General features: G+C 36.0%; 1 pseudogene; it reads left to right on the top strand.

Moving 5' to 3' along the window:
* The window catches only part of LOC121327100, a 173,447-nt pseudogene that overhangs the window by 122,301 nt on the left and 37,124 nt on the right, over positions 1-14,022 (top strand).

Below are 14,022 nucleotides of genomic sequence, written 5' to 3'. Positions count from 1 at the left end.
CCCTAGCCCACGAGTGGCCCAAAGCACTTTTATACACTTTCCTGCCAATACCGCTGCTCCCTGCCTTCCTCCAGAAGGTCAGGAGAGACAAGGTGACAGCTCTTCTGGTTGCTGCCTGATGCCCCATTGATTCTGATTTTCAAACCTCTGCTAGGTGCTGCAGGGCCAACCCTAGGGATCCCACTGCGCATGGATCTCCTCAGCCAGGCACAAGGCACCCTCTAGCACCCAGAACTGGGCAGACTCCAACTGTGGGTCCCGTTGACTCAGTCCCCCAGGCGCTCATATACTAGCAAACCATTTTTTGAAGGGTGCTCGGCAGTCACACCCTCTAAGGAGGGTTGTTCTCCCCAAATGGAGCCTTGATATTGTACTGGAGGCTCTCAAGAAGGCCCCATTTGAGCCCATACATTCCATAGAGTTGAAGTATCTGTCCATGAAGACAGCCTTCCTCTCGACTGCGTATGATAGTGCCAGCTTGCCCCTACCTGGGAGGGTAACTGCGCATTGTACCAGATGGTTGGCCACATCTTGGGCCCTCTCCAGAGGGACCTCGCTGTGCAATAGCTGTACCGCGGCTAGCTGGGCTATGCCACATACTTTCTCTAGGTTCTGTTGCCTTAATGTGATAGATCCTTCCTTGCCTTCAGTAGGCACTAGGGTCCTTGAGGTTGCACGCTCGAAACGCTAATCTTGGGTATACTTCTGACGCGTCCCTCATATGCTGCCGTTCTGTCTCCCTAGCGACTTCTCTGTTATACTTTCCCATAAATATGTTGTTGGTCGTCTTCGAATTGAAAGGGGATGTTAGGTTACTTACTGTAACCCTGGTTCCCTGAAACAGGGTTCGATGCAAAAAGAATGGCTTCCATGAGTTGACTGTTTTGATCCCTCGGTAAGCGGGACCGAGGACATCACCCTAGGAAGGGGCCTATCGGCAGCATATAAAGAGTTCAGTAATACCTTCCAATAGGCAGGCATATCCCATAAGTATCCTGTTGGTCGTTTTCTCTTTCAGGAACCAGGGTTACAGTAAGTAACCTAATGTTATTGACATTAGAAATAGTGTGTCAGAATGGTGTTTTAAAATGGAAGCTCTCTTTTAATGGCCATTTTCCCTCCTTACAGTAAGTGTATTTATTTAACAAAGACATGTAAGTAAAACTCTCTTTATGTAGCTTGTTACATTTGTATAACATGCTATCTTGATTTATGCAAAGTGAGTAAAGAAAAAAAAAGACATCATTTGTAAGATAAATCCTGCTGCATTTTTAACTCAAAGAATTTTACAGTTTAACATGTTCCACATTTAACAGACTTCTGGAGCGGATGCCCTGGAGTTAAACCTATCCTGTCCACATGGCATGGGAGAGGGAGGCATGGGCTTGGCCTGCGGGCAGGTAAGACCTTAACTTAAATCGCTCTCAAGTCTCTTCAGAAATACAGCACTATAGCACTGATGTGTTTTATACCTCACAGGCAGAAATAAACTACACAGAGTTTCAGTTCTGCATTATTACATATTTAACATTTGAAAAGCTGTAAAATAGATATTGCAAGTACATTTACAACTGGTAAATGGGAAAGAGGGGAATTGCAAAACACAAAGATGTGTGCAGTGAGTGAATACAGAATGCAATAACAGTAAAGCACTCATTTATACACTATAATTTAGTTTATTCAATACATTTAGAACCCCTGCAACACTAGAGAATCTTACTAAGTAAATCATTTTCTCAGTCTTTGATCTTTCATTTGATTATTTTTATGATTTAATTTGAAAACTGTACATTTGTCAAAGAAACCAAACACAATCAATGCCACCCTGGTCAATGCCAACTTTGAAAATGGATAAGCCATGATTTGTAGTTATGCAATATTGTTTAAAAGGTAGAAGTAATTTGAACACATGTTTAACACTTATTAATCAGCTATAAATCCTCATTTAATTCGGCATGCATACATGAAATATGTAGGATTTACACAAATGCAAAAAGTAATAGTAATAAAATAAGTGTATGTCTGTACTCTTGAGATAATTTGCAGCAACATTATGTTTAATGATTATAATCTTGCAACCTGAATTTCTAAATTAATAAATAAATACATCTGTGACTTCGATTACCCAGAAAGCCATTTGGAAAGCTTACTTGTGGTCACATTAATTAACCATAAGTTATAGCACTGTACTTGGGAATACAGCAGTTTATTATGATGTTGCCTTATTATGACATAAAAATATAATTTGATAGAACTGATATCAGTTTCACAATGGTTTGTGCATAGATAATGCTTTAAAATCTTATAAAAACAGGACTGCAAGGAGTGACACAGAGTCATGATACAGTACTGTTGCTATGCAATTAATACATGATGTTCAAGGGAAGAATTCTTTCTGTGGACAAAGAAAAGCTGATGTGGGCAAAACATTCCAAAGCCCACTGTGGTACAATGGTGTAAATAAAGAAAATACAGAGTGAAATTATTGTGACTGCCGAGGCCAGAGACATGGTGCACAGTAATAATGAGTCTTAAAGGCTTTATCTAGCTTGAGGTGGCAAGATAAGGCATGGTTTTCTATCTTCCTATTCTGACTATTTATTATAGTCCAGGGACTTAAAATTGTTTCCTTCTAAACAGGAGACAAAGCTATTTTATTCCTGCAGTGCTCATAAATTACAAGAGTTATATTCTTTGCTTTAAATTTTCTCCTGTAAGACATAACCCTAATGAAAGCTCTATGCCTGCAGGCAGGTAACCTCTGTGTGAACTAAAGAGAGGCAATACCATTTAATCACACCATTCACCACTTTTTCCGAACAGCTGTGTAAAACATTAGTTTTGTTTTATGCAAGGGGAGGGTGGAAGAAGAAATCGTTTGAGGTGGAGACAAAGTAGAAGTTATTTTTATTTATATTATATATTTTATTGATAGTATTCTTAAGAATTAAAATCTACTGATGGAATTTAGTTATGAAAACAATTTAAAAAAAAGGTATTTTCTTTGCACAAAAAAAAAAAAAAAAAACAGACCACTGATCTTATATTAAATTCTCTATTTACAACAAAAACAACATATGAATCCAGATTAACATGTATTTATACTAAAGTAATACAAAAATGACTACAAAAGATCTAAAAGTGAGTAGTTTTTCGAGATTTACGATTATACTGTAAATACAGTACAAATACAATCTCGAAAAACTACTCACTTCTAAATCTTTTGTAGTCATTTTTGTATTACTTTAGTATAAATACATGTTAATTTGGATTCATATGTTGTTTTTTTCTGACTTTATGTGAACGAAAAGACACACATTTGCTCGTTTTCCCATTGGAAATAGTGATATTTTGAAATATCACTGTCCTGGTCACAAAAGCAAAGTTTGTGGGGAATAATAGCCATTTTCTATACATTTGAGGCATAAGCAATTAGGAAATAACACTTACTACCCAGGAACAAAAATTGTGTTACATAGTGTAATTTATACAGTTTTAGATCATTTAAATTACAAAATTATGGTGTATACATTTAATGTATTGTTTTCTTCTGTCAACCTGATCAGTTTTATGCTACTAAGTAAACTTTGTAATAGTCAATAATGTTTCTTAAGAAGCTGAAGGTGTTTCAGGGACAGTAATATTTAATGTCCCCCAGTAAATACATTAGATTCATCACAATTAGCTTAGGGGTTGATTTTATCAACATATATCCTGCTAAAATAAGCCACTGCTGGGTTTTTAAGAGTATTTTTCAGTACTAGTGTAATCCAGCTGTTTTATCAATGCGGGATTTGCTGTAGTTAACCATATCCACTATTGATGATGTAAGAGTAGTTGCGTTTTTGGGAGTCATCAAAGCTTTAATAACAGTCTAGAAACATTTCCTCAAAACTGTGTCTTTAAATAACTGGTATAACTTGTGAATGGGGTCCACTGATTTGTAGCTGTGTCCTCACAAATGAATATTGCTTTGGCAGGTGTAGGCTTCCATTTCTTTTTTTATAAAGCTGGTAGAGAAAACTAAAGTACAGCCCCCATTCTAGCTCAGCTTAATGTTTACTCAGATTATTTTAGAAAAATGACATTATCACAAAGTCAGCTGTGGGGGGAGAGTGTTATTGGTTCTTCTTTTTCTGACAGGTAATGTAAGTGTAAAGGTTGAATCTGACACTTCAGTCTTGTTTACTACTGTGTTTAAGTCTGAGATAAATCAATGCAAATTGCAGGGGACGCGCTTGCTGTTAGGTGCATGTGCATGAATATGCCATCTTCTGAAAAAACTCAAGTGATCTAACCTTTCACTTTCCTATTGAGCATATACAGCATCTAATATGTTTCTTCGCAAGATCACAGTATTTGTCAATACTAAAGCATGCAGTTCCAAAGCAATCCAACCTTCGACTAGCATTTGTCAATAACTGTCTCCAAAAGTATTGAAAAAGATATCAACCTTGTTAATCCTGGAGACTTGGGGACTTTTTAAAGTTGACAAAAAAAAAGAGGTTTAAAACATCATCATTGTTCTTCTGAATCCATTCTCATTTATGTACTTGTAATTGGATTTGCTGCTCAGGTAACCCTTTATATATATATATATATATATATATATATATATATATATATATATATATATATATATACATACATACATACATACATATATATATATATATATATATATATATATATATATATACATATATACATTGTAAATCTCAATTCTTTACACATCGTGAGCTAATGTCATTGCTCAAGGGGATATATGCCGACAGTTATTGGATATTTCAGAAAAGAATCGAGATAAGAAAGATAACTGTCATGTAAATGCACTGCAGTAATGGGGATGAGGCTAAACTGAAATGGACATGTTATCATGAAGCAGCATTTTGATGTTGCTCAAAATTGCCACAATGATACACACATAAAGAAAACTCCTGTCTGGGCATTGTGGGAATTAAAAGAGCAAGCTTTGTTACAAAGTTGGTGAGCCCTCAAACTCTGAATTGGTCAGCTAGACCTTTTATAAAAGTTTACCATAGTAAAAGCATAACAAAGTGTAACAAAGCATGGCGAAAGCATGGGTAAGCATTGTAAGTCCACACAGGAATGGGTAAACTGTGGTAAATACAGGTTCTGTAATAAGCTGAATAGAATGCTTTCCCAGCACCATGCCGTGATGACAGATTGGCAGAATTAGGTTCTGCTGCTTTGCTCAATGTGCAGATTTATCAGATTATCTCTAAATTGCATCAAGTAGTGGCTCAAAGTTAGTTGATCACTGGAGTAAACTGTACTGACCCATTTGAACCCGAATCCAGAGCTGGTGCGAAACATCTGTTGCTGGGTACGACAATAAGCTGTTATGATTCCATTCTTTGCGAAGGGTTGTATCACCTATTACGTGGATAATGCACGGCTGTTCTTAAGATTCTAAGACACATTTCATTTGTTGTAAAGTTGTTTGTGTGTGTGGTGGGGGGTGGGGGTGGGGGTGGGGGTGGGGGTGGGGGGTTTATCCATGACAATCCATGACAGAAAGATGAACAGGTGTTATATATTAGAACTAGTTTACCTAATGCAATAATTCAGTTGGTTGGTTCTTTGTTTTTTTTTTAACTATTTGCCATTTGTTGGGGAAAATTACTGTAGTGTAGTCTAGTTTGGTTTATGTTAAGGTCTGAATGTTTGTAGTTCAGTTTAGTTTCTCATAACGCATGGTTTTTAAGCCATGTCCTCGTTAATATAGAAAAATATATTTGTTTGTTGGTGAGTATTGGGTGATTTTAATTTGGAATCTAATTTCCTCAGTTAACCACTAATAAGTTCCTCGCAGGTGGTGCAGATGGCGTTACAGCAACCGACACCATCTCTGGGCTGATGGGACTGAGAGCAGACAGCACACCCTGGCCTGCCATTGGCAGAGGAAAGCGGACCACATATGGTGGAGTGTCTGGTAGGTGTTACCCTTCTCACTGCACACACTTCCCTCGGAGGCTGTGTGACACACCAGGATGTCCTTGCAGCAGGCTGTGCTAGCATGTTTCCACTGCTTTTCTGAATTCACAGTTCAACACTGGTCAGTACCTTTAATAGTGGTAACAAGTGGGGCAGATTGAGTGTGAAAGCACTAGAAATACCCTTTTTTTCATACTTACAATTTTTTTTTTAAACTGCAAAGATGACTAGAAAAAAATATTGAAAGTAAATGCTCCTCAGCACATACATATAAATTATTTTATTTGCGCACAAAGAATGTTCTTAACTGAGAAAAAAGTGACATGTGAGAGCCAGTCCATATACTATCCATTGTTTGTCCTTGAATGTTGATTTGCAGTGTTTTGTCAAATATACAGTCCTCCTGTACAAATTGTTCAGTACTATAGAGCCATTTTATTTATTGGATGTTTTGTTGGCTGCAGTAGAATCCACAGTGGGGTCTAAAATGGTCTTAATAGACTGCTGGTTTGGTTGAGGGTTGTGGAAGTGAAAGTGTGTTGTACAAAATCTAAAATTTGTGTCTTTCTATTTTTTAAATTGGAACTGAAATCAAAACAGTCTCTATATTCAGCGGAACTAACTGTATGTTTTGTTTATTAAATGTATTTTGGAATATCAAATTGTATTTTCCAAATACAATTGTATTTCCAAGGTAATTTGTATTTTGTATTTCGATACGTTGTTTTCTGAGTATTTTGTATTTTGTATTGAAAATACATTTCCTGAGTATTTTGTCCAACCCTGGATATGGTAATTCTGTAACAGATCACTTGGCAGACTCTGCCTGTAGAAGCCACATAACTTGGAATGCTCTGTTAAATTTAGGCCGTAGGTCAGTGGTTTTCAACCCTTTTTAAATACTGTACCTCCTCTGTCTGGAGGCTTCAGCTCAATTACCCATTTACAATGTTCTCTCTATGGAATGGTACCACAGTTGCAATAAAAGGAAGAATAATCTAATTTAACACACACAAAAAAAACAAAAAAACATCTTCCCTGTTTTTATTTAATATATAATATGTCACAACAGTTTAAGACTGATAAACTGCTGGTTTAGAACAGAATACTAAACAGTAATTCTTATAACTGTTAATTACAAGTCTTTGGAAACACAAGTATTCGCTTTCTATTCTGCAAAGTTATTATAAGTAATCCAAAACAGTCTGTACTGTAAATGTTTTTCATGTTATCATTTACTTCCCATAAGTAAATGGTAACAACAGCATAATTGTGTGCCATTTAAAATGTTTACACCATCAAATACATTAACCTCAAGAAATAATTACTAACAACTTCCTGTAGACTCTTTTGTGTTGTTTTTATTTTGCAAGTAAGAAATGTATACATTTGTGACTCAAGAAATGATACACAGGATGATCTGGGTGTACATTAATTTCAAATTCAGCCATGCCTAATAAATTAAATAAAAACCATTAAAGTATGATAATTGTGATTACACATATTGCGCTTCACGGATTGAAAACTGCAAACTTCATGAGCAGTACCGAGCAATCTGGGTAGTGCTGTCCATAGGCAGAATCGCATGCATCACCCCCTCATATCAGAGTGGAAATCCGTGCAGTTGAAATCACGCATGCATACACTTTGATGATAATTTTGAAAGTACCTTTGAAAGGCTAAACAGAAATAAAATATTTAAACACAGTGGTATAGCGATATTATATAATACCGTTAAAAAAATCAATACAAGATCATTATTTTCTTTTACTTTCATTTTTAATTTAGCATGTCTAAGTCATCCTGCGTACCCCCTATGACATTTAGAAGTACCTCAGCCCTCACAGCATTCTGATAAACCCTCTTCAGTTTAACACATGCTGTAATAAAATACATTATTCTGTTTCTCAACCCTGTCATTGCTGCCTGCTTGGGTACATTTCAATAAAAAAGAGTAATTGCAAAGACTACTGGTCTTAAACTGGTAGCTTCTGCTTTGAAGTTCTGTTTCCCAGCCTATAAATCATTACCTTTGTGAACTTCATTTTTTTTTAAGTTATAAATGTTGTTTTATGAAAGTGTCAGGTATGAAAATGTAAGGTTATGAGGTTATGAATATGTTTTGAGAATAGCCTCTTATTGCCATGTGATTTGTTCTGTGTTCTGAGTATGAAGTTTGTTTTAATTTTGTGTTGCTAAAACATAATCTAAGATATCTGATATCTCCTTTCCTTCAACAATGTTTGTTCATCTGACACGAAAAGTCAATGTCCTGGAAGAAAAATTGATTATTATTATTATTATTATTATTATTATTATTATTATTATTATTATTGTTGTTGTTGTTGTTGTTGTTGTTGTTGTTTATTTACTAAAACAATGCTTCCTGTAAAATCAGAATAGATATTGCAGCTCTAAAGTTTATGAAATGATTTTAGGGATAGGTTTGGCCTGTTCCATTTCTCATCACATAGACTAATTAATGTTCCCAGTGGACTCAAAGCCATGGTTAACTTTCTCCTCTTAAAACAAGAAAGAAAATTCACACCCAGCAAACTATCACCTCTTAAACAATGCTCTTCTGACTGGTTAATAAAGACGATCTTTAATTCCTTTTACAGGTTTAAAATGTATTGTGTATGCAGTTGAAGCTTTAACCTTTTCACTGCCAATCTAAATGTAACTCACATTCTGAGTGGTTCTGCAATTACTTAAATATTAAGTACTGGTTCTGGCGCTTGGCTGTATATGTCTTTGGCTGGCAACTAGAACAGAAGAGATGCCCCGAAACGTGACACAAAGCACCTCACCACAGAAGAAATCAAAAAGTAACAAAAATCACAATATTTGAGTGGTTGCAGTATCACTCAATTTGAAGCTATTTACTCTTTCAAGCACTTTATAACCACAATAACATAACATTCTTAATATAATCTTTGTAAAAATTGCAATGATAAAAATATAGACACAAAAAAAGAATTGTGAATTCCTAAGTGTTTATAAATAAATATAGAACAGATTGTACAGTAAGACATTTTCAAGGGTTATACAGTAGTCATTAACCTCACTGTTTACTGAAGCCGACCGTTTAAAAACCATTCCCGGGTCAGTAAAATGACAGGACCGCTTCTAAAAGACACTGAAATAGTTAAAGACTTTAACGAGTGTAACTTTTTTTTTTTTTTATGCATGAAAGATACTGCTTTTAGAGAATACTAAAGAAGCTAAGTTTAGGAAGACAAAACATATTTACACAAGGTAGCTTTACAACCAAGACATTGATAAAGACACAACATTGAAACATTTGTATTCCTGTTGCATTACTAACATTGACCATCAGTTTACCTATATCTGATTATGATCTAGACATTTGTTCATCGAATTTCTATTTGATACTCTGACCTGAATTTGACAAACGTTGTCAAAAATACATTTTCTGCAGTAAGCGACATACAAATAGAATATCAACCCTTTTTTTCTTTTTTCTATTTTATAGATAAATGCTGTGTTTGTCTACAGTCGGCTTCAGACAACTTCACATTAATATTAGTGCTGAGGCTCTGATGGTTTTGAATGTTTCAGGTCAACCTTTTGCATGTCTGCCTTTAAAACCACTATCACTCTAAAACCGTTTATGTAAAAGAACTTTATGACAGCAGAAAAAGCAAATGCCATCTATTTGTGACATCACCTATCCCCTGCTTGTTATTGTACTATCTATCTATCTATCTATCTATCTATCTATCTATCTATCTATCTATCTATCTATCTGTCTGTCTGTCTATCTATCTCTCTGTCTATCTATTTATCTACTGTATATGTATATATGTATGTGTGTGTGTGTGGATATGGTATACTGAATATGGTATCCGATAGAATTCAGCTGCAATCTCTGTTAGCTGATTTCAGTTTATTTTTTCTTGGCTGCTGTATTGATGGCAAGAGGAGAAACAGGGTCAGAAAGGTATTCTGCATTAAAAATTAATCGAGAAACTATTGCAGCAATATTTTATGTAAGTAAAACTACTCAATGTCATCTTTTCGCATTTTAAGTTGTTGCTGCTGTGTTTCTTGACATTCCCAAGAGTGGACTGGTTATGAAGCTGTTGGAAAAGGAGCCAGCCATCAATCACTGGGTTTGTTAAAGGGGTAGAGCGTGCTACAAATGGGCATAGCAGGGGTTACTGTCCTCTGCAGCAGTCATGTACCGTAGTTGCAGGTGTGTGTACAGCTGTAAACCTAATGGAGTTACAGTACATAGTAGTCTGTAGGGATGTGCTTAAAAAAGGGTTTACTTTTCATTTTTCTAAAGGGATTTCTGCACACACAACATGCCACCCTGTGTTCAAATGTTGTAGTTGCAGCATTTGGAGTGTCCTTATTGCATGGCCTATGGCAGTTTGACCACGGACTAGATCAGAAGATTCCATGTGTACTTTAATTTCATTAAACAAAAACTGTAATCCAAATTCTTAATTATATCGTCTGTGATTTTGTATATATGTATAGACTAATGCTCACAAGTATATAACATACATAAGTGAAATTAATGATGTACAATACACAGCTGTTTAGCACACATGTGATTTGTGTTCACTTTCTGGGTAACAGTTGCAGTTTTATATGCTTTTCATTATGGTTGTTGGTTTAGTACATTTTTGTTCACTAAAGAATTAGATTTAAGTTAGGTCAACTGAATATGAAAAATCATGACATTACAGATCAGGGTTTGTTCCCTTGCTTATCTATTAGCTACAGTTTTCAGAAGGCTTCTGTATTTATTTTTTTTTCTTGCCTGCTGGATCTGTTTTTTCAGCTGATCACCATCACAGAGTTCAGCATTCAGATAATGGCTATCTGACAGGCTGCCTGACTTTTACATGCTTACACAAATCTGCACTGCTCATGTTTGCTCCACACAAACAAAGCAGATACACTGAAAATAGCAAGTGCTGGATTAAAGAACAGCCATGTCCCTTTCAACATAAACTTACTTCATGAGATCTGGCTACATACTGACTCACTGAGCAATATCTGTATTAGATATATGCTTGCTTCTTCAAAAACCCAGTCTAATATTACTGGTAATGGTATTTGGAGAGTACGCTGGGACTAATAACGCCAACAGGCATTTACTATGTTACCGTATTTCTTTCTTATTTATCTGCTTGCCTTATAGACAGTTTCATCAAACATTGTATTGATGGATTTAATAAGACAAGCTAAAAGACATAAACAGATGAGAACAACAGTTTAATTGATGTCTTCAGTCATTTTGGTCAATAGGAAGATCGCAGTTTTGACACTTAATACAATTTGTGTTTAAAAGAAAACCCTGTGTCTGATGATGTGCACTGTAAAACAGAAAGATTTTGGAAAACCTTTATTCTATTTTGTGTCATTCAGTATGCATGTGCAAAAATGTGTGTAATAATTGAAGAGTAAATTGCAATTGAATTAATCTTTCAATTTGAATTATGTTATTGTCAATAGGATCCCATTGATTCACAAATGGCAGAAGAGATTCTTTCAGGTTTCACATTGTTTAAACACATGTTTACAAGTGTGCGTGCGTGTGTGTGCGTGCGTGTGTGTGTGTGTGTGTGTGTGTGTGTGTGTGTGTTGGGCAATAAATAGACACCTACAGCTACAGCATCACACTGTCAATAGGTTATAAGGACACCATATGCAAATAGGACCTCACTGATTTGTCATGGCAAGTCTGCAAGGTGTTTGCATAGTTCTGAAGGGTTGCATGATCATTCCTCTGTTACTTTCACCTCTTGAATAGTTGGGGGTGGAAATGTACATCCAGCATCTAGAGTTATCACTCTCTATACTGCATGTTCAACACCTAAGATAAGCCGGTCAGTCCTGTTTTACCATTGTGACTGAAAATGACTTGAATCAGGGAGATGCATATTTTAAACATTGTAGTGTTGTTCGTTCCAAGCCCATGTGCTGTATGTATGGTATATACTCTAAAATCTTGACTGGATTCTTCCTGATATCAGATTGTAATTGTGAAGCTTTCCGTTGAACCTCATCATCATTTCCTGCATACACTATTGAATAGATATGATGTTCTAGAACTACAGGCATAAATCTAGGCACTAAACTATTTTATACCACATGTACACTATTCTGCTGAAAAAAAAATGCCATTCTTTTAATAGCAATAATACCTGCTTGCAGATCATAATGTGCAAAGCATCCTGAAAGCAGAACCTTTCTCAGATTTGCATTTTCATTCACTAAACGGAAACATTAATTTCGCCATGTAAAAGAAAAAAAAAGAAAAAGAATACTGTGTGGATATATACTTCTTCAGTCTTAGGTGCGAGCTTGTGGTTGTTTAATTTACTGCTACACGTTTCAGTAATCCCTGTAACAGTTCACCGTGTTCAACTACCATGGTACAGTAAGTCAGATTAATTAAAAGACATGCAGAGAACTGACTTCTCTGTACTGTCAAGATTTCAATTTTATGTTAAATATTTTCTAAAGGCCAGACCCTTAAATCTCAGGGGCTGTACCAAGCAGTGAGCTGTGAATTTAACCATAGGCTAACTGCTAATGATGCGGACGCAGTCCAAGATGAGGCCCCTGTAATACAGTCATTGGATTAGGCTATCAATCACTCTAGTCTCCAGGGAACGGGAGGTTAGACAAAACAGTGAAAAGGGAAATTAGGAAAGGAGAGCATGGCTAGAATGTAATATATTTTTGTTCAACAGTTTTATCTGCTGGCTGTGCTGAATTCTGCATGTTTTTTTCTCTTATTATTCACAATGAAGCAGCAGCAGGCTGTTGAAACTGCACTCCTCTGCTCACCTCAGACCAGCACTCCAACAGCGTGTCTACTTTTGCCTTTGGGCTAAAAAGGAAAGCAGAAGGAGTAGGTTGGTTTATCAGTGATGTGATCTCCAGGACCATGAATTTGAATTATTTATTTAGGTGAATCTCAGAAGAGAAACTGAAGAGGATATTTTTTTTTTTCTGTCCATGAGCAATGAAAAAACAGTACTTGTAAAGCGCTTTGTGATGGTGGGCCACTATGAAAGGCGCTATATAGAAATACAGATTATTATTATTATTATTATTATTATTATTATTATTATTGCTGGAAGAAAATACTTTGAAGAGGCTTGATACCAAAGGTGGCTGAGTTGCTTAACCTACATGGTGTACAGTGGTATCCAGTCAAGTTCGCACATTGGCTACATTAATCTTGGCTGGGGATTTAAGGGGGTAAATTAATTAAGTTCTTTAAAAGGTAGCAAACATATTGAACACGTTTTGATCAGGCTCACAAAAATGCTGTAAACCTTTTCCTTAATTATGTGCTTTCCAGACTTCTTTCATTATTAAATTGATTTTTTTATTTAAATGCAAGTGCTGTCCAATAAGTGCTGTAGAAACTGAGGCCGTCTGTGGTTTAACATAAGCACAGTGATGCCATCTGTCTCAGCTAAACCCGTTGCTGGCCACATCTCAATAATCCTGGCTGTAGTTTATCTGTAATGCAGTTACATTTTTAATAGCTTCATAAGAGCACTTTAACACTGAGGTGATTGTACTTCCCTCTTCCTTCAATAAACAGAAACAAATCCCATGCCTTCAAATTGTTTTAAGTTGTCTTCAGATAACTGGGTTTTAAAATAGGTAGTCATTAGATACACATAGCATATATATATATGCAATGATGTTTGGTAGATTGGTTGTTTGTTTATTGAGCTTGTGGGATTCCTACCATGCCCCCATTATTTGTTATTGTTATGTTTTAAATTCCTTGTGAGAATGAGTGACTGTCAGCTACTGATTATCTAACTTGCTAAACAATTGCTAAAGCGTGCTGGGTCTACACCAGCACGATACTTGTTTTGTTGCTGTTTATTGTTTGGCCAACGCACCGTTTGCTTCTGTGTTGTGTTTTGTTTAACTCTTATTTGTTTATTGTTTAATAAAATGCTGAGCGACGCAGCGTCTCAGTTTGCCTGCCAGTCCTTGTTTTGGTTTTGTGTTTCTGGTCTGACGTCACCCCTGCAAAGTCATCCTATCGCA

This window comes from Polyodon spathula, chromosome 14 (genome assembly GCF_017654505.1).
Source record: "Polyodon spathula isolate WHYD16114869_AA chromosome 14, ASM1765450v1, whole genome shotgun sequence".
Taxonomy (NCBI): Eukaryota; Metazoa; Chordata; class Actinopteri; order Acipenseriformes; family Polyodontidae; genus Polyodon; species Polyodon spathula.
This window is presented reverse-complemented; position numbering and strand designations above follow the sequence as displayed.